At 43.0% G+C, this 27820-nt stretch overlaps 1 protein-coding gene across 2 annotated transcripts in view; it reads left to right on the forward strand.

The window, feature by feature from the left end:
• The first annotated feature begins 5887 nt into the window (after positions 1-5887).
• Positions 5888-27820, forward strand: part of EIF4G3 (eukaryotic translation initiation factor 4 gamma 3) — a 320627-nt gene continuing 298694 nt past the window's right edge. Inside the window, exon 1 of one of the 2 annotated variants that reach the window (XM_058718791.1) lies at positions 5888-6065. The gene's annotated coding sequence lies outside the window, so the exon portion shown is untranslated. The remainder of the gene's footprint in view (positions 6066-27820) is intronic. The other variant, XM_058718790.1, reaches the window with a different exon arrangement.

A 27820-nucleotide genomic window follows, 5' to 3' on the forward strand; every position in this document is an offset into this window, starting at 1 on the left:
AGAGAGAGACAGAGCATGAATGGGGGAGGGTCAGAGAGAGGGAGACACAGAATCTGAAACAGGCTCCGGGCTCTGAGCTGTCAGCACAGAGCCTGACGCGGGGCTTGAACTCACGGACCGCGAGATCATGACCTGGGCCGAAGTCGGCGGCTTAACCGACTGAGCCACCCAGGCGCCCCTTCTTTTTTTTTTTTTTAAATGTTTATTCACTTTTGAGAGACAGAGAGTGAGTTGGGGAGGGGCAGAGAGAGAAGGAAACAGGATCCGAAGCAAGCTCCAGGCTCTGAGCTGTCAGCACAGAGCCTGACTGTGGTTCGAATTCACAAGCTATGAGATCATGACCTGAGTGGAAGTCGGACACCCAACCAACTGAGCCACCCAGGCACCCTGGTGGCAGACTTCTTAATGGGAGAATGGTACCAGCGACAAACCCCTTGGCCTAGCAGTGAAGAGAGGCCAGAGTTTCAGTCTCTGTTCTGTGGCTCACTTGCTGTGTGACCTTGAAAAAATCCTTTCCTATCTCTGGGCTCTATTCCTAAAACCAGAACACTGGATAAGGTAATCTCTAAGGTATTTTCAGTCCTGCCTAGACTCTATTATAATACTTGAAAAAAAAATCATGGTAAACTACAAATAACATAAAGCTTACCATCTTAACCATTCTGTGATCATACTTTTGGCTCCTTCTTGTATCCTGGCAGCTGGCAAGCCCTGTGATCACTTCCAGCAATAGCTGAGCAAAGGAGAGCCATCCCACACACTGTGGGCAAAGGGGCAGGACAACTTGGTTCCAGAAGTCAGAATGGCAGCAAGTTAGAGAAGCTGCACCCTGCTCTGGAGGGAATAGGGAAGGAATTAAGCTTTGTGGAGGTGCTTCTGAGGCCCTAGGCTCTGGTGATGCTTGGCAGCTCCTTTCAGTCTTGCTTTAATTCTTTTTTTTTTTTAATTTTTTTTTTTAACGTTTATTTATTTTTGAGACAGAGAGAGACAGAGCATGAATGGGGGAGGGTCAGAGAGAGGGAGACACAGAATTGAAACAGGCTCCGGGCTCTGAGCTGTCAGCACAGGGGCCCGATGCGGGGCTCGAACTCACGGACCGCGAGATCGTGACCTGAGCCGAAGTCGGCGCTCAACCGACTGAGCCACCCAGGCGCCCCAGTCTTGCTTTAATTCTTTAGAGTCCCCCCACCCCCATCATTTTGCAAATGGCCCAGAGAAGTTAGGAAACTTGCTTAAGATAGTACAGCCAGTCTGTAAGGTTAGAATCTAGATGGGTCTTAAAGTTTATAACCTTCTCAAGGAACCACCACCTTCACATGGCACCCTACCACTGGGCCCTGTGATGTTTTGAAGGACCTTCTGGCACAGCTATTCACTGAAGAGCATTCATGACCAATTATGAACATGTTTACAGTACAGGGAATAGGGCAAACTATTTCTTCTCTCCTTCCACCCACGACCACTTCACATGGGTGCCCTCAATTCTCTCCTTCCTCAGCCTTCAATTCTCCTTTTCTATGTTTTTTAAAAATATTTTTTTTAATGTTTATTTATTCTTGAGAGAGACAGAGAGGGGAGGGGGGGCAGAGAAAGGGGGACAGAGGATCTGAAGCAGGCTCTGAGCTGACAGCAGCTAGCCCCATGTGGGGCTCAGACTCATGAACCACGAGACCATGACCTAAGCTGAATTCAGATGCTCAGCTGACTGAGCCACCAAGGAGCCCCCCTTTTTGTTTTTAAACCTTCTTGGTTTCCCATCTCTAGGTCTTAACTCACTAGGGTCTAGATCTTGGATCACCAAGGTTCATGCCCAGCTCTACCCTTGTCAGGCCTTGGTGTTTGCATGTTGTTGAGTCGAACAGCAAACAATATATAAACCCCTCTGTGTCTACTAAGATGGCTTCTGTTGGCATAACATGGCTTGTCTTCATGCTGAAAGGCCAGTCTCCTCCAGGAGGAAAAATGAAAGGGGGAGAGAACGCTAGCTTGTAGCACTGTTTTCAAAAGTTTTCAATTAAGAAGTTAAGGGGCCCTCCTGAGCCCAATCTTCATTCAGAGAAATAGCAGTGACCCCACATGATAACAAATAAGCAAAACTCCATCACCCAGCCATATGAGATATATTAGCCAAATCTTCACCTGTCTGCTGGCTCTCTAAACGAGGATGGAGAGGTATATTTATTCTGGGGGGTGGAATGCTGGTCTGTGACAGAGGGAGCATGGTGGGCTCTGGGAATAGCAGAAGTCAAAGGTACAACACTCCTCTTGTGGGCTAGTGGTGTATGCTCCAGGAAAAATTTTGACCTGTTTTCTCTGTACAGTGAGGCCTAGCCTGGGCTCTGGGATACCCAGGATGCCAGGGTAGCATGAAATCCTCTGATAATTCACAATTATCCTAGCCTTCAGCAACATTCACATCCTATTTATTGAGTGCTAGATATGCAGGATATTTTAAATGACTAAGAAACATATCCAACAATTATTATGAGCCAGGGACTGGACTAAGTGCTTTGTATTTGTTGCCTTATTTCTCATAATAGGAGGTAGAATCTGTTTTACAGATGAGAAAACCGAGGTCTGGAGAGGTTGATTTCTTCAAGGTCATACAGCTAATAAAAGGCAGGGCTGAGGGGCGCCTCGGTGGCTCAGTTGGTTAAGTCATGATCTTTGGCTCAGTCATGATCTCACAGCTCTTGGGTTCGAGCCCTGCATTAGGCTCTGTGCTGACAGCTCAGAGTCTGGGGCCTGCTTCGGATTCTGTGTCTCCGTCTCTCTCTGTGCCTCCCTGGCTCGCACTCTGTCTCGCTCTCAAAAATAAATAAACATTAAAAAAAAAAAAAAAAAAAAAGGCAGGCCTGAGAATCAAACTCAGGTAATTTGATTCCAATGGCTGTGCTTAGTTGCTTAACAGAGTGTCCTGAGAACTAAGCATCCACTGCTTTGGGAGCCTTGCTCAGTCTGGGCAGTGAGAAAAGGCTGCCTGGAAGAGGTGAGGCCTGAGCCAACCAAGAGGAGCAGGAATGAGCCAATGGGCTAGGAAAGAGGGTGGTTTGGGGTTATAGGTAGTAGGAGCTGTCTGCAGACAGGCCTTGGTGCAGGGTGGGGGGGGGGCGTGGGGGGTGGCGGGAAAAGGAAAATGGCTTTGTCTGCTGTAGACCACTCCAGATGTGAGTGGCAGGATGGAGGCAGGGCCCAGGTCACGATGGATCTCCAATTTAGGCTGGATCCTGAAGACAAAGGGGGAACCTTGGAGGGCCCTTAGCAGGCAAGTTCACAAAAGCAGCTGTGCGTGTCGACAACGTCTCCCACAGTGGGGAGGTTGCTATGTTGAAGGAAATGTGGCATACCAGACCTGGAGTCAGATGCCTTGGGTCTGAATACCAGCCTTTCTACTTCAAAGTTATACAGGTTGCTTTTACTGGTCTTTGAGCCTCACTTTCTTCATTTGTAAACAGGATAGAAGAACACCTGATATAGTTGTTGAGGGGAGTAAAAGTCTAAGTGAAATGTGTAGCAGAGTTGTATCCTGGGCACATAGTAGGTGTTCAATAAATACTAGCCGCTCCGTGTGAGAGGGGAGGTGTTGAGTAGAGCCATGCTTTTGGATGAAAGAACACTCCACCTTTTTTTACTTTGTTCTCTGTAAGGCTCACCTCATTGCCTGGGGCCAGAATCTTATCAGAGACTTTTACATTATTTTGCCCAAGGTCTTTCCGGTTTTAAGAGAGATAATGCTCACAAAGTGCTTAGCACAGACCAGGCACACAGCAATCACCTGATGCTTATAGCTGTGATTAAGTTAGAAAATGAAACTAGTTTAGAGAATAGCAACGAAGCAATTATCAGTTATCTACTGTAAATAAAAAGAAGCCCAATTCTTTCCTGGGAACAGGTTTTGATTGGGGAAGGAAGTCTGAGATCTCAGAATACGGAGGGAGAATCTGGGTGAAATGAGCCATATGGGAATTTTTCCTGGAGCCAGTCATGCCTGGGGAAGAGCAGAAGATCCAATTCTAAATCACCGGGTATAACAAATCCAAATGGTTTAGGATTCCAGTGTATGAAGTAACTCCTGTCTTCCAGTCTGGAGATGGGGGATGAGGCATTTGGAGCTAGCAGGGACTATCAGGAATTAAACACCCACTATGTGTAGAGCTTTATGTGAATTGGGGGGAAAAAATAAAGGAGGGCAACAGGAGCAGTGTAGCAGGAGTCATAACCACATTCGAGTTTGGACTCTGTCAACTACACCCGTCCAGGTGACTTTGGGAAAGTCTCTTGTCCGTTTTGAGCCTCAATTTTCTCAGCTCTCCTGTTGTGTGACAGTATTGAGCCTTTCTGAGCTTCGGTTTCTTTACCTGTAAAATGGGTGCTGTCTATTTAACAGGACTGTATGAGATAATGAATATGAAGTGCTCTGTGCCTGGTAACCATTACTGCTGGGATCATTCCGTTGATCCCTGAGATTCCTTTCCACTCAATCACCTGTGCCGAGGACAAGGCCCCTGCCTTGGGGTGGCATGTGCGGGGTGGGGCTGGGCGGTCTTGGTCGGCCCTGTAGGAAGAGAAGGACAAGTGTCACCGTGGCATAGGCCACTGCAGAGCTGCTGCTGGTCGAGGGGCGCTCCAGTCATGGGGCAGGCCTTGGAAAAATCCGTCCACAGAACCCCCGGACCAGGCTGCTGATTAGATGAGGGTTGCATCAGGTCCTCAGGCAACTTGGGAGTCGGCAAGGGTCTTCCAGAGGAAGGTGGGATTCAGATCCAGGCTTGGCTCTGCCCCTTCCCAGATGGGTGACCTTGGGCCAGTCACTTTTCCTCTCCCGGCCTCAAAGTGCTCTGGAAGCGAGGCTCCTCACTCCACTTACCCCTCAGAGTGTACTAGGGCGAAGTGACACAATGGACGCGAGCTGCATTAGAGGCCAGCGAGTGCTACTTATTATGCTAATAGATGCACGCAGCGGGTTCCTTTCCAGCGGTTTCACTCTGGTTAAGCGGTTCCTTCCACTGTAACCGAGGTTTCTCGCCTCGCTGCCTCCCGCCCCTGCGGGCAGGGCTCTGCGGACCGCAGGCTCCAGGGCCGTTGCCATTGTTCTTCGAGGCTGGGCGGCAGGGGAGGGTTCTGGCGGACCAGACCTCGCCTTTGGTCTCTGCCTCCAACCCGCACCCCCGCGGCGGCGAGCCTGGGAAGCCCCTCTCGCCGATCTTTCCCGAGGAGGCGAGTCAGCCCCAGAGCTCTCCCGAACAGCGGCCGAAGACGCCCCCGAGCGTCTCCGAAGAATCCCGACCGCTCTCAGTCTCCGGAAAGAGCCGAAGGTGCTTCCCACCCTCGGCCTCCCGAGCCTCTCCGAAAAGGCCCGAAGTTTTCCGAGCGGCCGTCCTGCCGGACTGCTGGAGGCGGCCGCAGCGCCATGTTGGATGCTCTGCTCGTTGAGTGAAGAAAATCCGCCGGCATCGCCTGAGCCCCGCTACCGAGAAGGGCGCCGCTTCCCCCGGGGAGGGGGATAAAGACCCCCCGCCGCCGGCCCATGAGGATATTGCCGTGAAAGGTCCGGTCTCTCCGCCTCCTGCCCCCGCCGGGTCCGGCCCCCCCCCTGGGGTCGCGTTGTCACGGAGACCGGCAGCCGGTGGTGCTGGCCCGCGGGGCGGCTGCTGCTGCCGGCGGCGGCGGCGGCGGCGGCGGGCGTGTGTGACCGGCCCCGGCCCCCTCCTCCTCCTCCTCCCAGACTCCCCCCGGCCCCCCGCTCCCGCCGCCTCCCCGGGTCTGCCCCCATCCCGCCCCCCCGCTGCCCCCGGCCCCTGCACCCCGGCGCGCCCGGTCCCGCTCTGGGGGGGTTGGTGGCTTCGCTTTGCCATGAGTTTACCGCAGAAACCGGCTCTGAAATCAGGCTCAGCGGCTGCAGCAGGAACCGGACCCGGCACCGGAGCGGCGGCGGCGGCGGCAGCAGCGGTACCGCCTCCTCACCCGGCGGCAGCAGCAGCGGCGGCGGCAGCGGCGGCGGCGGCGGCGGTAGCGGCCCCTCCTCACCCGAACATCAGGGCCCTCCAGACCCAGGCGCCCCAACAGTATCCTTTTCACCTTCCTGCCGGCCCTTCGGCTCCTCGCCACAGCCCAGGGGGCCCGTGGCTCCCCGGGGACCCTCCTGCCGGCTGCCACAGTCCAGCCAGGGAAGGGGCTGCCGCCCGAGTCCCCGCAGCCGGGTGGGCCGGAGCTTTTGGGGTGCCCCGGCGGCAGCAGCACTGCGGGGGGGGGGGGGGGGCCCTGGACCCTCTGCAGTACTGTGAAAACTAGCTCCGCTCGGCCCGGCCTCTGCAGCCCTTCCCTTTTAGAGCTGGGGGACCCTTCCCCCTCCTCGCCTCCCCTCCGCCTCCCCCTCCTCGCTTCCCCCCACCCCCCCCGCCTCTCCCTCCTCGCTCCCCCCCCCCGCCTCTCCCTCCTCGCACCACCCCCCCCCCCCGCCCCCCTTTATTAGGCCGAATTTGCTGTGCCTGGGACCAGCCCTGCGGGGAAGGCTTTTCTGATTGTTGTGAGGACTACACCCTCCTCCTCCTCCTCCTCCTCCTCCCTGCTCCCCCTCCTCCTCCTCCCTGCTCCCCCCCCCCACCACCACCACGACCTAGACGACCACCTCCTCCTCCTCTTCTTCCTCCTCCACCACGACGTCGTCGTCGTCCTCCTCCTCCTCCTCCTCCTCCTCCTCCTCCTCCTCCTCCTCCACCATCTCCCTTTTGCTCCCCCTGCGGCGGGGCCTGGTGGGCTTCCCTAGTTATTATTAGTACATAATAAACTTTGTTGGTAAATTTCCTGTTTGAAACTAAGCTCAGCTCGTTTCTGAGGTAAGTTGGATTTTAAATCTATGGTGAAAATGTACAGAAAGCACCCCCTCTGGCTAATGTTGTTTAGTGATGGGGGGGCGGGTTGTGATGTGGTTTGTGGTGGAACGCGATCTGAGGAGGAAATGTTACACCGGACGCTTCCCTGTCTTTGACCTTTTTAAAGGAAGAGGAAGTTAACTGACATTACCCATCACCCTCAAAAGTCTCACTTCTTGGAAGGCTTGCGTTATGATGGATATTTTTAAAGACTTTAATTTCCTTTTCTTAGGCCTGATGTCTAGAGGGGATCAGGGCTCCTGGAGGAAATTCTAGCATTGAATGTATCTAATTTCATGTTATTTACTCGATTGTAGAATTTTTGGACAGCTTTGATTGAAAAGACTTGATGGCGAGGTATTTTAGTCAGAAACTAGCCGGTGAAGGTAAAGCGATGAATTGATGAATTCCACGGAGATTTAGAAAGGTATTACCTACCTGAGAATAACATTTCATCATGCACCTTCCATCCCCATCCGTTGTATTCGTGTAAATCAATAAATAACCATTGGATGTTAGATGTGTTGTGTTTTTGTATTTGTGTCATTTTGTGTTTGACTTCCAGAGAGGGTAGGGCGTTAGAGCGTATAACTGCTGTGAAGTCCACAGATGATTTCACAGTCCGTAGTTTGACTCCTGCCTGTATCGATTGCTTTGAGAACGGAAAGGTATCTCCCTTCTGGAGTCATTTCAGGTCATCCTTTTGGTTTCTGTCAAGTGTCATTTTCTCTGTTCTCTAAATATTGTTATTCAATCCAGGCAGTGTGGTGCAGAGTAAAGATAAATTCCGTTCCAGTGTGATGTGTGTACTGATTTCATAATGTTTTTAATCTGCATGATTCTGTTCAATTAAGAATTTTTCACGGTTGAGAATGCTAAGTGATACCTTAGTGTTGCTCATGGAAAATCTGGTTAGTTTTGATCAGTATCCCTAGTTGCTTTACTTTAGGAAAAAAAAGATTGGCTGATTTGCCTGCTTCAAGGTGGAGCTCAGTGCTGGATCTGTTGAACATATCTTCATTTAGTGAGTTTGAATTCCTTTCTAATTTGTCTTTTTTTTTTTTTGGTCTTGACTGCTCATGCGTGGTTAGGGTTATAAGCTTATGTACCATACCACCAAAGTAAACTCTTCAGTCCTAAATTGGAGCTATTTTGGCAATTTAGCATTGAAAGGAAGCCCATAGTGTTCTTGATGTGCAGAGTGATAAGTAAAGGACCAGTGCTTGGTGAATTTGGTGGTGTTACTTGGACACAAGGAGCTGCGACTCAGATGTTTCAAATGTGCTTTTTCTCAAGGCATTTCACAAAGAAAGGACTTATAAAAGCTCTGAGTTGGTTGCAACATGAAAGTAGTTACTAATACTGCAACAATTGTTAAAGGGCATAAATTTAAGGTGTAATTTCCAATGGAGATGATTCTTAACGCCTGTTTGTAGTAATAATGGGGTAGTTGATTTTATGTGGCTTTGCGTTTTTGCTTTGCCTCATGTCAGAAGAAATTAAAATTCTTGATGTATTTCACAGTTCTGTTACCTTTTTGCTTTATGTGCTGCAAGGTTTCGGTTAGTAAAATCTAAAAGCTCGTATAGTAAATGAGGTATAGGTTACATTTCATTAGAACAAAACGATGAAATGTTATCCATGGTAGTGGGGAATTGGTTAAAATGGATCCAAATAGAGCAGTGCTGCTTTTCTACCCTGAGGGAGTGTGGGAATTTGTATCTGTTTGAGGAGAGTGGCCATTATGTGATAAATTGACACGCACGGAAACTTTGATACTGGGGTGAAAGCTGGAGTTGCTCTTTCTGTGGCTTGGTTAGCTCTCCAGTTCCTCAAAACATATGGGTGCAGTTGTGTTCGAATTGAATTAATAAGTTCATGTAGTATTTTAAATTTGTAAAAATACTGAAAGGAGATTCACCTGACAAAGTGTCCTTCGTTTGTACTTAGTGTTCAAGTGACAAATCAGAAATGAAGGGAAATGTTGGCAGTAATGAACTTGAATATAAACCGGGACCTGCTCAAGTAGACTTTGTTCTTACATGGCAGGCCCAGAAAACCACTGCAGGTACAGGCCTTTGACTGCAAAGAGGCAGGGATTGGGGCTTGGGAAGGAATGGGACATGATGAAGGGTGGCAGGGATGAAAGGATAAGCCCTGCTGTGAAAAGTGCTACTGGTGAGGCAGGAAGATGCTTAGAGTTTTTATGACATAATCCGATATGAATAGTTTATGAAATTGGCACTTAAAGATACTTGCCTTGAGATATGCTCAACCCAGCTTCCTCGTATGAGCTTCCCAGAAGCTCTGTTGAGCATCTTAAAAGTGATTCTTAACCTTTTCTGGGTAACAAACAACTTTGACATTTTTGATGAAAGCTTATAGACCTTTCCACAGAGACTGTTGCTTACATTTTCAGGGGCTTCTTGGACCTCCCCTTAAAACCTAGTCCCTTTAGATGGAAATTGCTTACCCTTCAGATAATTAAAGGTAAATGAGTTTGAATTTAGGTGCCCAAATAGTTCTGACTTAGAACAATTTTGAGTCTGTTAGGAATACACAGTGTTCTATTTATACGGAAAGACTTCAGGGTGTCATTTCTCCCAGAGCTGCTGACACTTCTGGGGAGTCTAGTTACTGTTTTGGGGCAGCCAGTTTGGTTAAAAAAATCAGGGCAGTGGGTTCTTTGAAGGAACTAGATTTGGTAAAGGCCTCTGGCAACCCCAAAATGACATATTTTAAAAACAAGTATGCCCATTGGCTTTTTGTTTTGTTTTCTGTGTTGATTTTCAGTTTTGTAGGTTGAAGCCAATAACATTTGTTTTTTTCTCTTTTTTGCTTCTTTACCAAAGCTAGATCTGAGTAATAATAATAGTATTCATTTATTGAGTGCCTACTCCTCTAGGTACCATACATGCATGGTTTTACTTAATTCTCACAAGAATCCTTACGAGGTAGGTAGTGTCTCTGTTTTATAGATGAGGAAACTGAAGAGCAGAGAAGTTAAATAATGTTCCCAAGGTTGTCCATCTAGTAATTGGTGGCCCGCAGTTCAGACCGTGGTATGACTAGCTCCAAAGCTCACAAGCGTCCTTTCTACTGTGCCACGTTCCTTCTTACCACGTCTGCGAGAGTGGGAAGTAGCTAGGGGAAGGTCTGTATACAGTAAAGAGGCTCTGTGGAGTAATCTAGACTGCCATGATACTGTATCTTGTTTTAATTAGTTCATAGCCACGTACTGCTAGACAAGTAGGTTATCTGTACCTCACTGGGCCTTGCAGCATAAGAATAGGCCTGCCTCATTTGACTCCGTGCCTGTTTCTGCTTGTTCAGAAGTTAGCAAGGCCTCCAGCAAAATACCATTGTAACTAGCAACTAGAACTCTTAACTCATGAAGCGGCCAGCAGTCTCTCTATTCCTAAGCCCCACCACCAACAAAGATGGATGTGTGGTCTTAAAGGGCAGATCCTCTTCCAGGAAGAAGAGGGGGAGATGGATGCAAGATGATGCAGAAGGAAGAACGTGACTTAGACGCCGGAGTCACACTGGCTCTTGCCTCCGCCGCTCCTAGGCTTACAAGTCTTAAAGTGTGGTATTTTCTGTCAGACGGAGATGAAACCACTTAAAGACTGATGATATGTTGGTTTTCCACATTGGGGTTTTTGATAAGATTTTTACAAAAAGTTCTGTTGCTAAAAAATATTTGAAAACCATGTTTTGTTATTTTTGTTCTTTTAATGTTTATTTAGTTTGAGAGAGAGCTTGCTTGGATGCAAGCAGGGGCGGGGCAGAGAACAAGAGTTGGACGCTTAACTGACTGAACTACCCAGGCGCCCTGAAAACCATGCTTTAAATCATAATAGGGTTGCCACATTTTAGCCATTTATATTGGGGATTTAATGTAAGTGGCAGGTTTTAAAATGCATTTGTTCTTTTTTTGAGCACCTACTGTGTGTCAGACTCAGTGCTATGCTAGATCTAGGTTTGAAAAGCTTTTGCCTTCAAAGAAGTTGGTCCCGACAAGTGAATGACAATACCATGAGGCAAGTACCTTCATAACTCTGCTGTAAGAGCTTACTTAGTCTTATGGAAAGGAGGAATTAGAGCTTAGAAGAAACTGACATCTAAGCTACATTAGAAGAATTGAGTAAGAATTACCTGAGGTGTCAGAGCTTTCTCCTGCCAGCTGACTTTTGCCAATTCCATTGCTGTTGCTGCTGCATAGAACTTTAGTAAATGGATTTCAGTCACGTTTCATGGTTTTAGCAGGAGCAGAGAAGCTGGAGGAGGCAGCCCAGAACATGGTAACCAAAACACAGTTGCCACAGATTCAAAGTATCTTCTGCACCATAATCTGAAGAATTAGAGTATGAGAAGATACATTTCAGATCTGATCTCTGTGGTTGGTCCTTTCCTAGTCTCCTTCCCACTCCTCCCATAATACCTCCCTGTCCTTTTGAAACTAGATTTTGACCTGGAAACAGTACCAGCTAGCTTTGAAATATAAGTAAATTTAGCTTGATGTGTTGAGAAGTGTACCTGATTTGGAGTTAAAAAAAAATCTGGATGTGAGTTTGAGTTTTCAATTTTTATAGAGGTATTATCCTGGAATAGTCACATAACTGCTCTAGGCATCAGTTTCCCTTTCTCTAAAATGGAGGAATTAGAATAGTTTATTAAGTGACTCTCTTGAATTACAGTGGTTTATAAGTCTGAAGATTATGGTGTGAGGTTTGTTTTGTTCTTCCAAGTAGGTAGGAAGGATTTGTAGAGACCTACTAATGGATTCTTTGTCTGATGGTCAGTAACATGTTTCTGTGGTGACATATTGACATTAGAAGCATGCTAGCATGGATCATGCGGAGGGCACCTTGCTTATATTAGAAGTCTCTGGTTTGGGGCTTATTAAAGTTAGATTTAGGGGCGCCTGGGTGGCTCAGTTGGTTAAATGTCGGACCCTTGATTTTGGCTCATCACGGTTTGTGAGTTTGAGCCCTGCATTGGGATCTGCGCTGAAGTGTGAAGCTTGCTTGGAATTCTCTCTCTCTCTCTCTCTCTCCCTTTCTCTGCCCCTCCTGTGCGACCTCTCACTCTCTGTCTCTCTCTCTCTCAAAATAAATACATGAACTTTAAAAAAAAGGACTATATTAAACAAAAATAAAGTTAGAATTAGACAGACTGAAATGCCTCTGTGACTTCCTTATCTTCGCCTCTTGTGACAGCAAAGATTGTATGATGACTTGAGACCGTAAAATAAGGTGGCCATGGCCGGATGCTGGCTGGCTCTCGTTGATGATAACAGGTAATTCATTATGAGGTATAAGGGAAAGTAAATTTTGGAGTAAACTCTTGTGATGAGACACGATCTATTTTTATTTTAGGAATAATACTCCGAGCTAATATAATAGGAGACTGTTTACTGATTAATAGCCAGGTGCCTGACTTCAAGCAGTGTATACATTGCAGCTGAGATTTACATCGATGAAGTATTGCAAGATCCCAAGCTACTTCTGAATTCTCAAATGGCTCCTAGTTCTTTGGCTTGCTGCCAACCAGAGGGAGTTTTTGAATCTTGTAGCCTCAGCTGAAATTTGAGATAGTTTATTTATTTTTTTTTAAATTTTTTTTAACGTTTTTTATTTACTTTTGAGACAGAGAGAGACAGAGCATGAACGGGGGAGGAGCAGAGAGAGAGGGAGACACAGAATCAGAAGCAGGCTCCAGGCACCGAGCCATCAGCCCAGAGCCCGACGCGAGGCTCGAACTCACGGACCGCGAGATCGTGACCTGAGCTGAAGTCGGCCGCTTAATCGACTGAGCCACCCAGGCGCCCCAAGATAGTTTAAACTGTTTTAAGTACATTTGAAATTTGTCAGTTTTTATGACCTTTATTAACTAGTAGCAGTTTTGTACTTTTTCAAGCCCATGTGTGTTCCCTCTCATGAGATTCTAAATTTTATCAGTAGAATGTGAGGTCCCTAAAGGCAGAGATTTTTGTCAGTTTGGTTTGCTGTTGAACTGCCAGCACTTGGAGCAGGCCGTGGCAGATAGGAAATCTGTAAATGTTTGTTGAAATGTTGGTTAAGTTAGTCTGGGGATCTGTTTTAGGATAAGTTTTAGGGCTAATATAGATGGAACCACAAGACTGCCCTAAAATTGTTTTGTGCTGATACGTAATTGATAATAGTTCCATAATTTTATTTGAGATGGAATAACATGGACCCAGTTTACAAAGTCATCTAATTTGGTTGAGTTGCCTTTGAAGAATAGATACATGTGATTAGGGTTGGTAGAAGGCCAAAGAGGAAAAACATTTATAGTTAAATGTTACTATTACAAATTTTGTTTTATGATTCTACAAGTAACATAAATCAGGAAATTAAAAAATATGGATAAGTAGAAAGTCACTCATAATCTTAGTATATAGAGACAACCACTGTTAACATTTTGGTATATTTTTTTCTGTACTTTCTTCTTTTCCTTTTTTTAAAAAAAATTTTAAAAGTTTTTATTTAATTTTGAGAGAGACAGAGACAGACAGACTGTGCAGGCAAGCAAGCAGGGGAGGGGGAGAGGGAGAGAGGAAGAGCCCCAAACAGGCTGCGTGCCAACCCTGGGCTCGATCTCACAAACTTCGAGATCAGGACTTAAGCCAAAATCAAGAGTCAGACTCTTAACCCACTGAGCCACCCAGGCTCCCCTTCTATACTTTTTTCTATGGACTTTAAGGGGCTTAAATTCTGCCCTTTTTTTTTTGTAACATAACTTGAGGTCAAATTACATATAAAGGCTTTTTTTTTTCAACACTTGACAATTTTGTTAAAAAATGACATATGTGTGTATATATATACGTATGTATACATATGTATGTGCATATGTATATGTGCACGTATATATATGTATATATATAGTTTTGTATCTTATTTTGTTATTTAATTCTCCACCAGCAGAAAAGGCTTTTTGGTTGGTTTTCTTAATTTGGAATGAATTATTTTTTGTTCTTTGGCAAGGTTTTCTTGAGGATACTCTTTTACCTTTGATTTGTACTCAGAAGGTAGGACTGTACATTAGAAAGATAAGAGCTGAAACCTTTATCAGTAAGTCAAATGTTTTTGAGTTACTGTGGCCAAAATGTTTTGCATTATTTATAACATTAAATTTGATGTAACTTCACAGGTTTTTTTTGCTCCTACAAATATGTACATTTTTTAACCATCCTTTTGAATTCATCTTCATGTATTCAAGCATATTAAACTAAAACAAGAAAAAAAAAAAAGACTGGTGGCCAAGGTGGTATTTACTCCAGATAGTTTTGGAATGTATACATGCTATCATGATAGCTCCTTTAATTGTTTTTCAGGAAATGTTGATGTTACATAGAGTGATTGGAAGGAAGGAGGAAAGGAGGAAAAAACAATAAGGGATTCATGTGGGGTTAGAGAACTTGAACAAACAATTTTGGAATGACAGGACGGGGGGGGGGTAGGGGAACAGGGTGGCGGTAAAGTAAATACAGCCAATTTTGAGCCAGAATACAGCATTTTTAAAAAACATTTATTCACCTTAGAGAGAGAGAGACAGAGTGCAAGCAGGGGAGGGGCAGAGAGAGAGGGAGACACAGAATCTGAAGCAGGCTCCCGGGGAGCTGACAGTGCGGAGCCTGACATGGGGCTCAAACTCACAAACCGCGAGATCAGGACCTGAGCCAAAATTGGAGATTTAACACACTGAGTCATGCAGGTGCCCCCAGAATACAGTATTTTACAGTGAGAATGGAAAGGTAGAATAGAGAGGGATGTAAGAAAGGGTGGGAAGACTCCTGGCTTTTTCTAGACTCCAGAAAATAGCATATAAGAGAAAGAATTTGAACTGAAAGGTGAATTTAAAAAAATATTGGAAACAAGAGTTTAAGACTATGGTCAGGGTTTGGATGGGCAGAGGGGAGTGGATTGTGGTGAGTGAGCAATCAGCTTGAACAAAGGTTTGGGCTTGAAATAAGCATGCTGTATGCTGGGTTGTGAGAATCCTTATTAGTGTGCTTGGAGTGGAGGGCTCTTGTGGTAGAATGCTTGAAATAATGGATCCACGTGTTAGAGGGCTTTGAATCATAAGAGAAGGTTAGGGGCGCCTGGGTGGCTCAGTCGGTTGAGCCTCCGACTTCGGCTCAGGTCATGATCTCACCGTCTGTGGGTTCAAGCCCCGCGTCGGGCTCTGTGCAGACAGCTCAGAGCCTGGAGCCTGCTTCGGATTCTGTGTCTCCCTCCATCTCTGACCCTCCCCCGTTCATGCTCTGTCTCTCTCTGTCTCAAAAATAAATAAATGTTTAAAAAAATAAGAGAAGGTTAGGCTTCATTTGTGGGAAAGAAACCGTTACTTTTTTTTTTTTTATGGCTTTATTGAAACACAGTTTGCATACCACACAAGCCACCCGTTTAGAGTCTACCATTCAGTAATTTTATGTTCACAGAGTTGTGCAGCTACCACCAAAATCAATTTTAGAACATTCTCATCACTCCCAAAAGAAACCCATTGGACTTCCCATTTCCACCTCCCTAATTCTGCCTGAAGCAAATACTAATCTGTTTTCTGCCTCTGTAGATTTGCCCATTCTGCATATTTCATATAAATGATACAGTATAATATGTAGTCTCTTGTGACTGGTTTCTCTCACTTTGCATAATGTTTTCAAGGTTCATCTGCATTGTAGTATGTTTCAATACTTTTTTTCAATTGCTGAATACTGTTCTGTCACATTTATTCATTAGTTGGTGGACATTTGGGTTGTTCACCTTTTTGACTATTACGTATAGTTATGCTATGAATGTTTAACGTGGATATATGTTTTCATTTCTCTTGGGTATATACTTTGGTACAGTTGCTAGGTTTTATAAGGTAACTCCACGTTTAACATTCTGAGAAAGTGCCAAACTTTTTCCAAAGTTTGCGCCATTTTACATTCCTACCAGCAAAGTATGAGGGTTGCAACACTTGTCATTATCTTTTTTTATTATAGGCCATCCTAGTGGGTGTGAAGTGATACCTTATTATGGTTTTGATGGCTAATGATATTGAGCATTTTTTCTTGTGTTTAGTGGCCATCTGTCTTTGGAGAAATGTCTGTTCAAATCCTTTGCCCGGTTTTTAATGGGTTTATTATTGAGTTGTTAAGAGTTCTTTATATATTCTAGATCCAAGTCCCTAATCAGATATAACATTTACAAATATTTTTTCTCATTCAGTGGGTTGTCTTTTCATTTTCTTGATAGTGTCCTTTGATGCACAAAAATTTTTAATTTTGATTAAATCAAATTTATGTGTTTTTTTTTTTTTCCTTTTGTCATTTGTGCCTCCTTAGTGTGTGTGTAAGAAGGCTTTCCCTAATCCAAGGTCATGGAAATTTACTCCTTTGTTTACCCTAAGATTTTTACAATTTTAGCTCTTACACTGAGGTCTTTGATCCATTTGGAGCTAATTTTTGTGTATGATGTGAAGTAGAGGTCCAGATTTATTCTTTTGCATGTGACTATTCAGTTGTCTCAGTACTATTTGCTGAAAAGAGCATTCTTTGAATTGTCTTGATGCTTTGTCAAAAATCAATTGTATTTCTTTTGTTTCTGTTTTTTATTTATTGGGAAACTGACATGATGGAAACAGTGTTTTTGAAGATTTGTTGAGGTGTGAAAGTTGGAAGATTTATTTATTTAAGTAATCTCTCCACCCAGCGTGGGGCTTGAACACCCAACCTTGAGATCAAGAGTTGCTTGCTCTACTGACTGAGCCAGCCAGGTGCCCTGCCATGTGCAAGTTGAAATAAGGAACAGGAAAGATTAAGAGACTAGGAATGACATCACAGAAATACATTTAAGGTTTTATCATCTATTAAATGCTTGAGATTTTGTGAGGTGTGCTATTTATGAAATATGACTTATCGAAGAAATGAATTTTGATCATTTCCACCTCTTGTATAATGCCTAAAAAAACAGAAGAGCTACTCAAAAGAGATTTTGCCTATCTTTATTATTAAGATAAATTCCTATTAAGCAGTGATAGCTTTGTGAAAAATAACATATGGGCATTTGACTATTTTGCTGTGCTGGGAAGAATTGAAATTGTAAGTTACAAATTCTTGGGTTATTTGTATTATTGTATTTCACATAGGATATTAGTTCTGCCTAGAGCATTTATATAAGTTTCAAATTAAATTTGATTTTGTATTTATTAGGTTATACCCTCAGGCTATTCTAATGTGTATATTATTATAAAGAAAAAATTGGGAAATACTGCTCACCTCTTGTCTAATAGGATCCTTTCTGCTATTCAGGAAAAGACCACATTAATGAGGCTTTTTGTAACCTTTCAGGTCTAATAAAAATGGTTTTGGACAAAGATTTTCCACAGTCACACAGTCTCACACACACACACATACACGCAAAGTCTCTTCAGTGACTTGAAATATTACAGTGTGGGAATGGGGTTGCTTATTTTTTAAGATTTTATCTACTTTTAAGTCTTATAAATTGTTATGTATATCTTTAGCTTAGCTCATTAAATACGTGAAGAAAGTGTATCTTAATTACCGATGGAAAATTTTAATGACCTCAAGTACCTGATTAATATTGTTGAGACTTTGAGGCTAATATATTCATCTGATACTTTCAATATTACATTGTTGATCCTTTTTAGAAGTATAAGAATTTGGAACCAGTCCAACTTCCTGAGGTAACTGCTGTTTCAAACGCAGACAGCAGAGTACTTGACCTTAGCTTAATTTTTACGTTGTGACTGGGTGAGTATACTTGAATGTGGTACATTTTAGGTAAGATAGTGAAAGCTGAATGCTGCTCTGGAAAGTCAGTGATTTTATTTTATTTTATTTTTAACATTTATTTTATTTTTGAGAGAGAGCATGAGCGGGGGAGGGGCAGAGCTAGAAGGAGACCAAGAATCCAAAGCAGGCTCCAGGCTCCAAGGTGTCAGCACAGAGCCTGAGGCGGGGGTTGAACTCATGAACTTTGAGATCATGAACTGAGCTGACTGAGCCACCCAGGTGCCCCTTATTCTTGACTTTTGAAAATCGTAATTAAAAGATACAAGCATATAAGCATGTACTGGCTTATTTTCCTTTTATGCAGTCGTCTTTGGGGATCTTTGGTGTACCTTTCTGGTCCGGTCTCCCAGGGGCATTTGTTCTGAGCTTGAGGGAGATGCCTCTAACTTGCCAAAGCATCAAGTTAGTACAGACTCAAGTTGATTTGATATTTTTAATAACAGTAACCACTTTGACTTAAGATCTCCTTTCTCCTGTAATGGTCCTGGTTTGGATGGTAAATTATACAGTCATCCTATCTAGTAACCTTTATGTAGAGTTTAGAAAATTAGGAGTCTTTATGCTATTTCTAGGTATGTCATTGATATTTTGTGAAGCAGCAAAATACCTTATATCCTTTCATCTAACGGTTTGTATTAGGTCTTTTAGTTATAAAGGCCTTTGACATTAGCATGTGAACTAAATAGGAGCAAGGTATTGTCAGCCTCTTTAAAAAAATGAAACTTTATTTGAACTTAATTAAAGATTTTATTTTTGAGTAATTGCAACACTCAGCATGGGGCTTGAACTTACAACCCCAAGATCCTAAGAGTTACATGCTCCACCAGCTGAGCCAGCCAGATGCCCCGAACCCTGAATAATTTAGACTTAAAGAAAACTTGCCAAAATAGTAGTAGGAGTTCTCTTACATACCTTGTCTCCTTCCCCTAATGTTAACATCTTCCATAACCATATTACAGTTATCAAGCACTGGAAATTAACAGTGATACACTATTAACAAACCGCAAACCTTATTATAATTTTTACTGGCTTTTCCACTATTCCTTTTCTGTTTCAGCATCCCACATTGCATTTGGTTATTATTTCTCCTTAATCTCCTTTAGACTGTAATTGTTCCTTTCTTTATTTAATCATTTATTTATCAAACACAGAGTCTCGGTGCAGAAAGTAAGTCTACCCATGCTTTTCATTAAATTGAAGGCTTTGGTCTGTTCATAAAGTTAGCATTTGTGAAAATTAGTGTCCATGATAAGGGTATTTGTCTTCTAGGGTATTTATGAAAGTAGCTTATTTACTTTTCAGGTGAAGGCTCAACTGAAGGGAACAGGATAACTAGTAATGGCAAGGTTAAGATGCTCAAGGGAGAAGGAAAAATGTAATGAAATCTTGAGAAAAGAGAGAAGTAGAAAGGGGAAGGGAAATATCATTGTTTTGATTCCACATATTAAGCTAATAGTGCCTGATGCTTGGTACATACACAATAATTATTTATTAAATGACCAAAGGAACAAGTGTTTATTAAATAACAGCATGTGCTAGTTGTTGACAGAGATATAAAATAAACCTGATGGGGCCTCTGCCTCTTAGGTGCCCTTACTCATTTAACAGATGGAAGTAAACTGGACATGTTTGGAAATAAGGAGATGGAGGTCAGATGAGCAGAGAGGGCTAGACAAATCTGTGGAAATAGAAGCATAACAGAGAGTCCAGAGGAAAGCAGATGTTCTTAGTAGTCGATGCAGTGTCTGCTGATGTGAAGATGGCGAAGCTACAGGAAAGACGAAGAAGCTGCTGAGGGGAAGGAGGAGAGAGAACTCCGAAAACAGTCTTACAGCTTTCCAGATTTGGTTTCCACCGAGCTTTATATAGACAGGAGAAAGTGATACTTAATATGTGAAAGGTAGCCTTTCGGTTTAAACTCTGAACTCTGCCTGTGTAATTGTTGCTACATTCAAGGAAGATTGGAGACTGAAGAGAAATTCTTTCCAGTGTTTCTTTGCAAGTTTAAATTAGTCCTGGAAAGGCTTTGGTTTGGGTAGTTACATTTGTCTATACTTTTGCCTATTTTCTATAATAACCACATATTTTATAGTTTAAAACAACCTTTAAAAACCTTTAAATCACTTACTACCTGCCTTGGCTGTTTATGGGCTGCTGTTGGGATTCTGGGCAGCAGTTACAAAATCATCACTTTAAATCTACATGTTTTGGGAGTGCCTGGGTGGCTCAGTTGGTTAAGTGTCTGACTTCAGGTTATGATACTTCTGTTCGTGGGTTCAAGCCCTGTTTCGGGCTCTTGTGCTGACAGCTCAGAGCCTGGAGCCTGCTTCAGATTCTGTATCCCCCCCGCCCCCCCCCCCCCCAACCTCTTGCTGCCCCTCCCCCACTTCGTGCTCTGTCTCAAAAATAAACATTAAAAATTTTTTTTAAATCCACATTTTTTTTTTTTTTTTTTTTTTTTTTTAAAGTAAACTCTAAGCCCAGTGTGGCACTCAAACTCATGACCTTGAGATCAGGAGTTGCATGCTCTACCAGCTGAGCCAGCCAGGCACCCCTGAATTCACATTTTTAATGAAAGATCTTTATATGCTGATCAGGAATTAAGCATAGCATAATAAACTCATTGTTACCACTCGTAATTGGTACATTTTAAGCGGAAGAAAAGGAACTGATGTTTTAGTTAGCCAGTCTTTGCCTCATTATTGTGGATTGACTTACAATTTCTTAGGCTTTTTGAAACAGTGAAAATAGCTCATGGATGATGAATTTGTGGACCTAAGGAGACTGGCTTACAAATTGGTAACTGCTTAGTTCAATATTTATACTCACTGGGGACTGATGATTTGGCAAGCTGTTTCACATGGAGTGTAAAACAAAGCAGAATTGGGATACATTCTCCATAGGTTTTTAAAGAAAAAGTTCTTTTCTTGTTTATTCTGTTTTGGTCATTCAGTAGATGTTTGTTGAGCACTGAGGGATTAGAAATAAGTCTTTGTCTTTGAGAGAGTTACAGTCCTACTGCAGGAGACATATATAAGACATATATAAGAAGGTAAGTGAACAGGAGTCAGTAAGCACAAGGCCTGTGGGAGCTCTGGGGAGGGTCATTCATCTAGGGGGTGGGGTGGAGGAGGATTGGGAGGAATGAGGGAAGAGGCTTCCTCAAGAAGGGGACACCTCTAAATTGAATCTGGAAGGATGAATGTGCCATATGAAAGAAAGTGGTTGGGAAAAGAGTATTCCAGCCAGGAATCAGCATGTACAGAAACTCAAGACAGTGAAAAATGACTTGTTCAGCATTGCTAGGGTAACAGTTTGGAGTGAAGAAGTGGACAGATAGAGGCCACAGAAAAGGCATTATAAGTCAGACTAAGGAGCTGGGAGTTCACCCAGATGACAGAGGGGAGCCATCACAGCTGTAGGCTAGGGGAATGATAACGGTCATTTTGAGATTTAGAAGGACCATTCTGCAAGGTTGTTAGGAGGCGGGATTGGTTTATGTATTTGTAGTAAAGAATTCGAGGGGCGCCTGGGTGGCGCAGTCGGTTAAGCGTCCGACTTCAGCCAGGTCACGATCTCGCGGTCTGTGAGTTCGAGCCCCGCGTCGGGCTCTGGGCGATGGCTCGGAGCCTGGAGCCTGTTTCCGATTCTGTGTCTCCCCCTCTCTCTCTGCCCCTCCCCTGTTCATGCTCTGTCTCTCTCTGTCCCAAAAATAAAAAATAAAAAAAAAAAAAAAAAAAAAGAATTCGAATCCAAGGTTGACGTGTGAGTTATAATTTTTACTTGGAACTTTTAAAAGTAGGTTGTATATACTTTTACTGAGGGTGGCTTTGAGTTTGTTTATTTTCTTATCTGCAGTTTTCCAGATTTATGAAACATGCATAGATATTTGTGTTCAAGAAAACTTGGAGCTATGTAAATTTCCATGGTTGTTACCCAACATGCATTTAAAGATCACTTGAATTTCACATATTTTATTTATTTTTTAAAAATGTTTGTTTGAGAGAGAGTGAGCTAGCAAGTGGGGGAGGGGCAGAGAGAGGGAGACCGAGAATCCCAAGCAGGCCCCATGCTGTCATTGCAGAGCCCAATGTGGGGCTTCAACTCAGACTGCGAGATCATGACCTGAGCTGAAACCAAGAGTCATGAGATGGAACCAAGAGTCGGATGCTTAACAGACTGAGCCACCCAGGCACCCTGAACTTTATATATATGAAAAAACAGATACAGTTTCTTTTTTTAAAAATGTTTTTCTGAGAGTGCATGTGTGTGGGGGACAGGCAGAGAGAGAGAAAGTGAGAAAATCCTGAGCAGGCTCCTAGCTGTCAGTGCAGAGCCCAGTGTGAGGCTTGATCTCATGAAGTATGAGATCGCGACATGAGACGAAATCAAGAGTTAGTCACCTGAGCCACCCAGGTGCCCCAAAATACACAGTTCTGATTTAAGTGAGTGCATGTTTGGTTAGCAGATTCATGGTAGATAGCTTATGAATTTATAAGTTTATAGTTTATAAGCATATGGTCTTGATACTCAAATAATGGTGAATAGTTCCTGCTCAGCACAAGTTAGGGCATCTTTTGTCATAGCGCCCTGTGACACTATATATAGTGACATATAGACAGATGTGTGTGTGTGCGTGTGTGTATACATATATTTATAACGTTTATTTATTTTTGAGACAGAGACAGAGCATGAACGGGGGAGGGTCAGAGAGAGGGAGACACAGATTCTGAAACAGGCTCCAGGCTCTGAGCTGAGCTGTCAGCACAGAGCCCGACGCGGGGCTCGAACTCACGGACCGCGAGATCACGACCTGAGCCGAAGTCGGCCGCTCAACCGACTGAGCCACCCAGGTGCCCCATACATATATTTATAAATGTAGGTATATATATATGTAGGTAGATAGACATACAGATCTATATCTTATTAATTCGGCGAGGAATTTGAAATACTAGGTTAATCTGCCTTTGAAATGAAAGGGAAATTAACTTAGGTTTAATGTCTAGATGAGTCATTGTATATGAAACTAGAAACCAGTTGGGAGGTCTTTTTCAGTTCAGTCCTTCATTGGAAATCACAACTTTGAAATGAAAAATGTATTTGGAGGGGATCCTTCTTAGGACAGCAAGATTCTTAAAGATGAAACACTTCTGGTTCTGAGAAGTGAAACGGAGTTGAAACTAAAACCATAAGAGAAAGTAATTCCATGGGGTTTTCGGTTGCTTGGACTCGCTAGCTCTCAAGAGTAGCAATTCATATATTTTGCGTCCTTATTCTCCGTTCTTTTAAAGGAGCTCTGAATTGTGCGTTTAGGTAGTTAACAACATTGTGTGGGTGTGTGTATGTTTCATTTAAATACCCTCGTTTTTCTTACTGGAAACATTTTTTTCTGTGTCTGAGCATGTATAACTTGAGTAGTCTTTGAAGAGACTCAGATTGTTGTAAATGGAGGCACATTGCCTGTTGCAAGAATGGTTCTTGAATGTTCTTTTAGGCACTTATATTAGTTGTTGCTTTGAGAAAAGAGATTGTTCACTGTGCTTTAGGAACTGGTAGCCAAGTCTGGTGCTTCTTAACCCTTAACTAAGAGAAATGGGGCTTGCTGACAATAGGTGGTTTTACAGGCCTGTGAAACCGACAGCATGTTCAGCAATGTAAACAATGGCAGCTGTCTTTTGCTGGCTTCTCTGTTGTTGGAAGTGTAATGAAACTGCTTCTCACAAATGGCTTCACCTGCTGACTCATCGTTCAGCCCCTAAACAACCATAGTGTCCAGCATTATTTAATGCTCCGATTGACAATAAAAGGAATCAGAGTCTTAGAATATGAGGGTTGGAATGGATCATGGAAATCCTTTAACTTAGCCCCTTCTCAGAGGCCCTCAACTATCAAAAAGAAATGTCACCAAAAAAAAAAAAAAAAAAAAAAAAAAAAGTCACTGTGGCAGATGCTATAGTTGATAGTTACAAGAATTAGTGATACTGCTATTCAGAGTGCCATTACTGTCTTCTGAATGATCAAGGACTTTTTTCTTCTGTCTAGAATTCTTTGAGATGCACTTTTTAAGCTTTCCCTCAGAAATAACACATTGTTCTGATAGTGGCTGTGAGTGACTGGTACAGGGGCAACATTCATTTAATGCCTCCTGTGGACTACAGGAGGACTGTGGGGAAAAGTAAGAAGAAAGTGGCATTGTCCCTGTTAATTTTCCAATCTAGTTAGGAAATATGAGATGAGAGAGGAGTGGAGAACATTTAAGAGTTAATTTATTAATAAATATATAAGGTGATTCGACTGATAACTGACATTGCAAAGGAGGCTTATATAAATTTATGTGAGCTCTTACAGTAGTGACTTAGATTTTTTTTTTAAAGATTTTATTTTTAAGTAATCTCTACACCCAGTGTGGGGCTCGAACTCACAACCCCGAGATCAAGAGTCACATGCTCTACTGACTGAGCCAGCCAGGCACCCCAGTGATTAAGATTTTTGATGCAAAGAAAAATCACTTGCAGAAATGAAAACTTGCCATAGATTTTAATCTGTAGATTGGAAATGATACTCCAGGAAACTGATGCAGATTTCCCACATATAACACAGTGAAACTGTTGACTTAAAACAGCAGTTCTCAGATTTAATTTTTGATCTCAAGGCTCCTTTACACTATTAAAAATTATTGAGGATCTGGGGCACCTGGGTGACTCAGTCAGTTGACTTCTGCTCACGTTGTGATCTTGCAGTTTGTGGGTTTGAGTCCTGCATCCGGTTCTCTGCTGACAGCACAGACCCTGCTTCAGATCCTCTGCCCCATCCCCCCTGCCCCTTCCCCACTTGCACTCTTTCTCAAAAGTAAACATTCAAAAAAAATTACTGAGGATTTCATAGAGCTTTTGTTATGTGGGCTATATTTGCTGGTATTTACAGTATTAGGTATTAAAACAAAAAATTTAAGGGGTGGCCTGGGTGGCTCAGTCAGTTGAGCGTCCGGCTTGGGCTCAGGTCATAATCTCACAGTTAGTGGGTTCAAGCCCCGCATCAGGCTCTGTGCTGACAGCTCAGAGCCTGGAGCCTGTTTTGGATTCTGTGTCTCCTTGTCTCTCTGCCCCTCCCACACTTGCACTGTCTCTCAAATATAAATAAATGGAAAAAAATTTTTTAAATACTCACTCAAATAGTAATAACAAATCCAGTATGTTTGTATAGTTTGAAAAATTAAAAATAACCTTTTCAGAACAATTAGAAGAGTAGCATTATGTTATGATTGTGCACGTACCTTTCATGTCTAGCTTACAAGATTACTGGATTCTCATCTGCGTCTGCATTCTGTACGTTTTCTTTGAAGGAAATCTTGTCTAACTCAGATATTCCTCAGCAGAGAAATATTTTAATGTTATTCTCAGATAATTGTGGATGTTCTTTATTACTACAACAAAACTGGGATGTAGTTTCTTAAAGGTTAGTTTCAATTTGGAACCTGATGTCATGTCTCTGAACTTTTCATGCACTTTATTGTTCTCATTGTACTTTGAATGGATCTTTTACTGGTGTTTGATTTTATAACATCATGCATCTGTCATTTAGAATATTATGCTGCCCTAAATTATGTAGGTTTTTCAAATGTTGATTTATTTCATTTTACAATATTGTAAAATCATATCAGGTAATATCACTACTGATCTCAAAGAAAAGGCTTTAGGGAAGTTCTTGAACTCATTGTGGTAGATACTGTCATCACTTGTGAAGGGTGGAAGGGTAATTGAAATTGAAATAGCCAGTTTTTGGGTTGGAAGGAAATGAACTTCATTTTCATAAAGAAGCTCCATGTTGAATACTCTGAAAGGGACATTTTACTGTCTTTGGTTCCTTTTCCTAGGTAAACCTAGTTAGCAGGTTTGACTAATTCCATCTAAGGAAAACAGAACCAGAAATAGTTGGGTTTTCGAATAAATTTGTTAACCCAAAGGAACTTCTCTGACAATATATAGGTGTACTTTCAAGCATGGCTGCTCTGAGTGCTTGGTTCCCTGTCAGTTGTGGATCTGGGAGACGTGAGAACCTCTTCTGAGCCCTCTATAGCCCCATCCTCCAATCTGAAGGTGGACCTCTGAAGTGTCCTGTTGGAGTGCTAGATCTGTTTTACCTCATGGAATTGCTTTCAGTTCTTACTTAGGCTCTGCTGCTGTCTTGTCTTTGGAACTTAGTCTGTTTTACTAAACCGGTATGTAGGGTAAGACAGAGACTAAAATGAATCTTTTTTCCCAAGTGGGGTGGAGGAGACCGTTTGGCCTAAGATTTTGTTTCATGTGCCCTTGGTGGATATGACAAACTGTGCTGCTGTTACATTAAATTTTATTAATGTTCTAAGGGATTATTTCTGCATATATCCGAGGATTACTTTGAAATCAGACTTTTTTTTTTTTAAGTGTCATCTGCTTTATGGAATTGTACTGTTAAAGTTGGTATTCAGATTTCTGATTTTTATCATGCCATCATTTATAATAGTGAGTCTTTTTTTTTTTTTTTTTAACGTTTATTATTGAGAGAGAGATACAGAGCATGAGCAGGGGAGGGGCAGAGAGAGGGGGAGACACAGAATCGGAAGCAGGCTCCAGGCTCTGAGCTGTCAGCACAGAGCCCGACGTGGGGCTCGAACCGCGAGATCATCACCTGAGCCAAAGTTGATTGCTCAACCAACTGAGCCACCCAGGTGCCCCTATAATAGTGAACCTTTTGAAACATACTAAAGGCCTAGCAATAGGGTTTTGGGGAAATTATGGGCTGTATATGCATTGAAATATTATGTAACCCCTAAAAATGTTGCAAAACATTTATTGACATTAAAAAAAAGTCCAGGGGCATTTGGCCTGCGCAGTCAGTAGAACATGCAACTCTTGATCTCAGGGTCATGAGTTCTAGCCCCATGTTAGGGGTGGAGCCTGCATTTAAAAAAAAAAAAAGTCGACATGTATTTTGTGGAAACCAGTTAAAAATAGCATGTCTGATCAAATTTTATCTTAAAATGTATTTTCAAAGTGCTTGTTTAAGCAACAGTGTTCATAGGGTTATCTATTTGCCAGTGAGATTGGGTGATTTTTATTTTCTTTAACCATGTATCACTTTTTGGTGCTGCCTGGCTGGCTAAGTGTAGAGCACGTGACTTTAATCTCAAGGTGATGAGGTCAAGCCCCACTTTGGGCATGGAAGCGTTACAAACAACAAAAAAACCCCACCTATCACTTTTATAATCAGAAAAATAAAGCTATTTCTATTTTTAGAAATGAAACAGCTAAAATGTGACTCCTTGTAAGTTCTGCATTTAGTAGAGGCATTAAATTATGTTCATTAAAAAAAATTTTTTTATGTTTACACAGAATTTGAGCAGGGGGAGGGGCAGAGAAAGAGGGAGAGACAGAATCCGAAGCAGGCTCCAGGCTCCGAGCTGTCAGCACAGAGCCGGATTGTGAGACTTGAACTCATGAACTGTGAGATGACCTGAGCTGAAGTCAGACACTTAACCAACTGGGCCATCTAGGCGCCCGAAATCCAAAAACAGGATTTTGTACGAAGTGTTTATTTAATTTTTATTTTTATTATTTTTTTTTTTAAAATTTTTTTTTCAACGTTTATTTATTTTTGGGACAGAGAGAGACAGAGCATGAACGGGGGAGGGACAGAGAGAGAGGGAGACACAGAATCTGAAACAGGCTCCAGGCTCCGAGCCATCAGCCCAGAGCCTGACGCGGGGCTCGAACTCACGGACCGCGAGATCGTGACCTGGCTGAAGTCGGACGCTTAACCGACTGCGCCACCCAGGCGCCCCCGAAGTGTTTATTTTTGAGAGAGAGAGAGAGAGAGAGCACAAGCAGGGGAGGGGCAAAGAGAGAGGGAGACACAGAACCCGAAGCATGTTCCAGGCTCCCGGCTGTCACACACAGCCTGTGCGGGGCTCAAACCCACAAACTGTGAGATCACCCCTCCGGGCTGAAGTAGGATGCTTAATCAATTGACTGAGCCACCCAGGTGCCCCAAGACGGTAAAGAGGATTTAAAAAACATTTTTAGATTTTCAACAGGGAATCAAAGGAGAGTGAGAGAGAGGGCATATTTTTGGTTAACTGTTA

The sequence above is a fragment of the Neofelis nebulosa genome, chromosome 2 (genome assembly GCF_028018385.1).
Source record: "Neofelis nebulosa isolate mNeoNeb1 chromosome 2, mNeoNeb1.pri, whole genome shotgun sequence".
In the NCBI taxonomy this organism is placed as follows: Eukaryota; Metazoa; Chordata; class Mammalia; order Carnivora; family Felidae; genus Neofelis; species Neofelis nebulosa.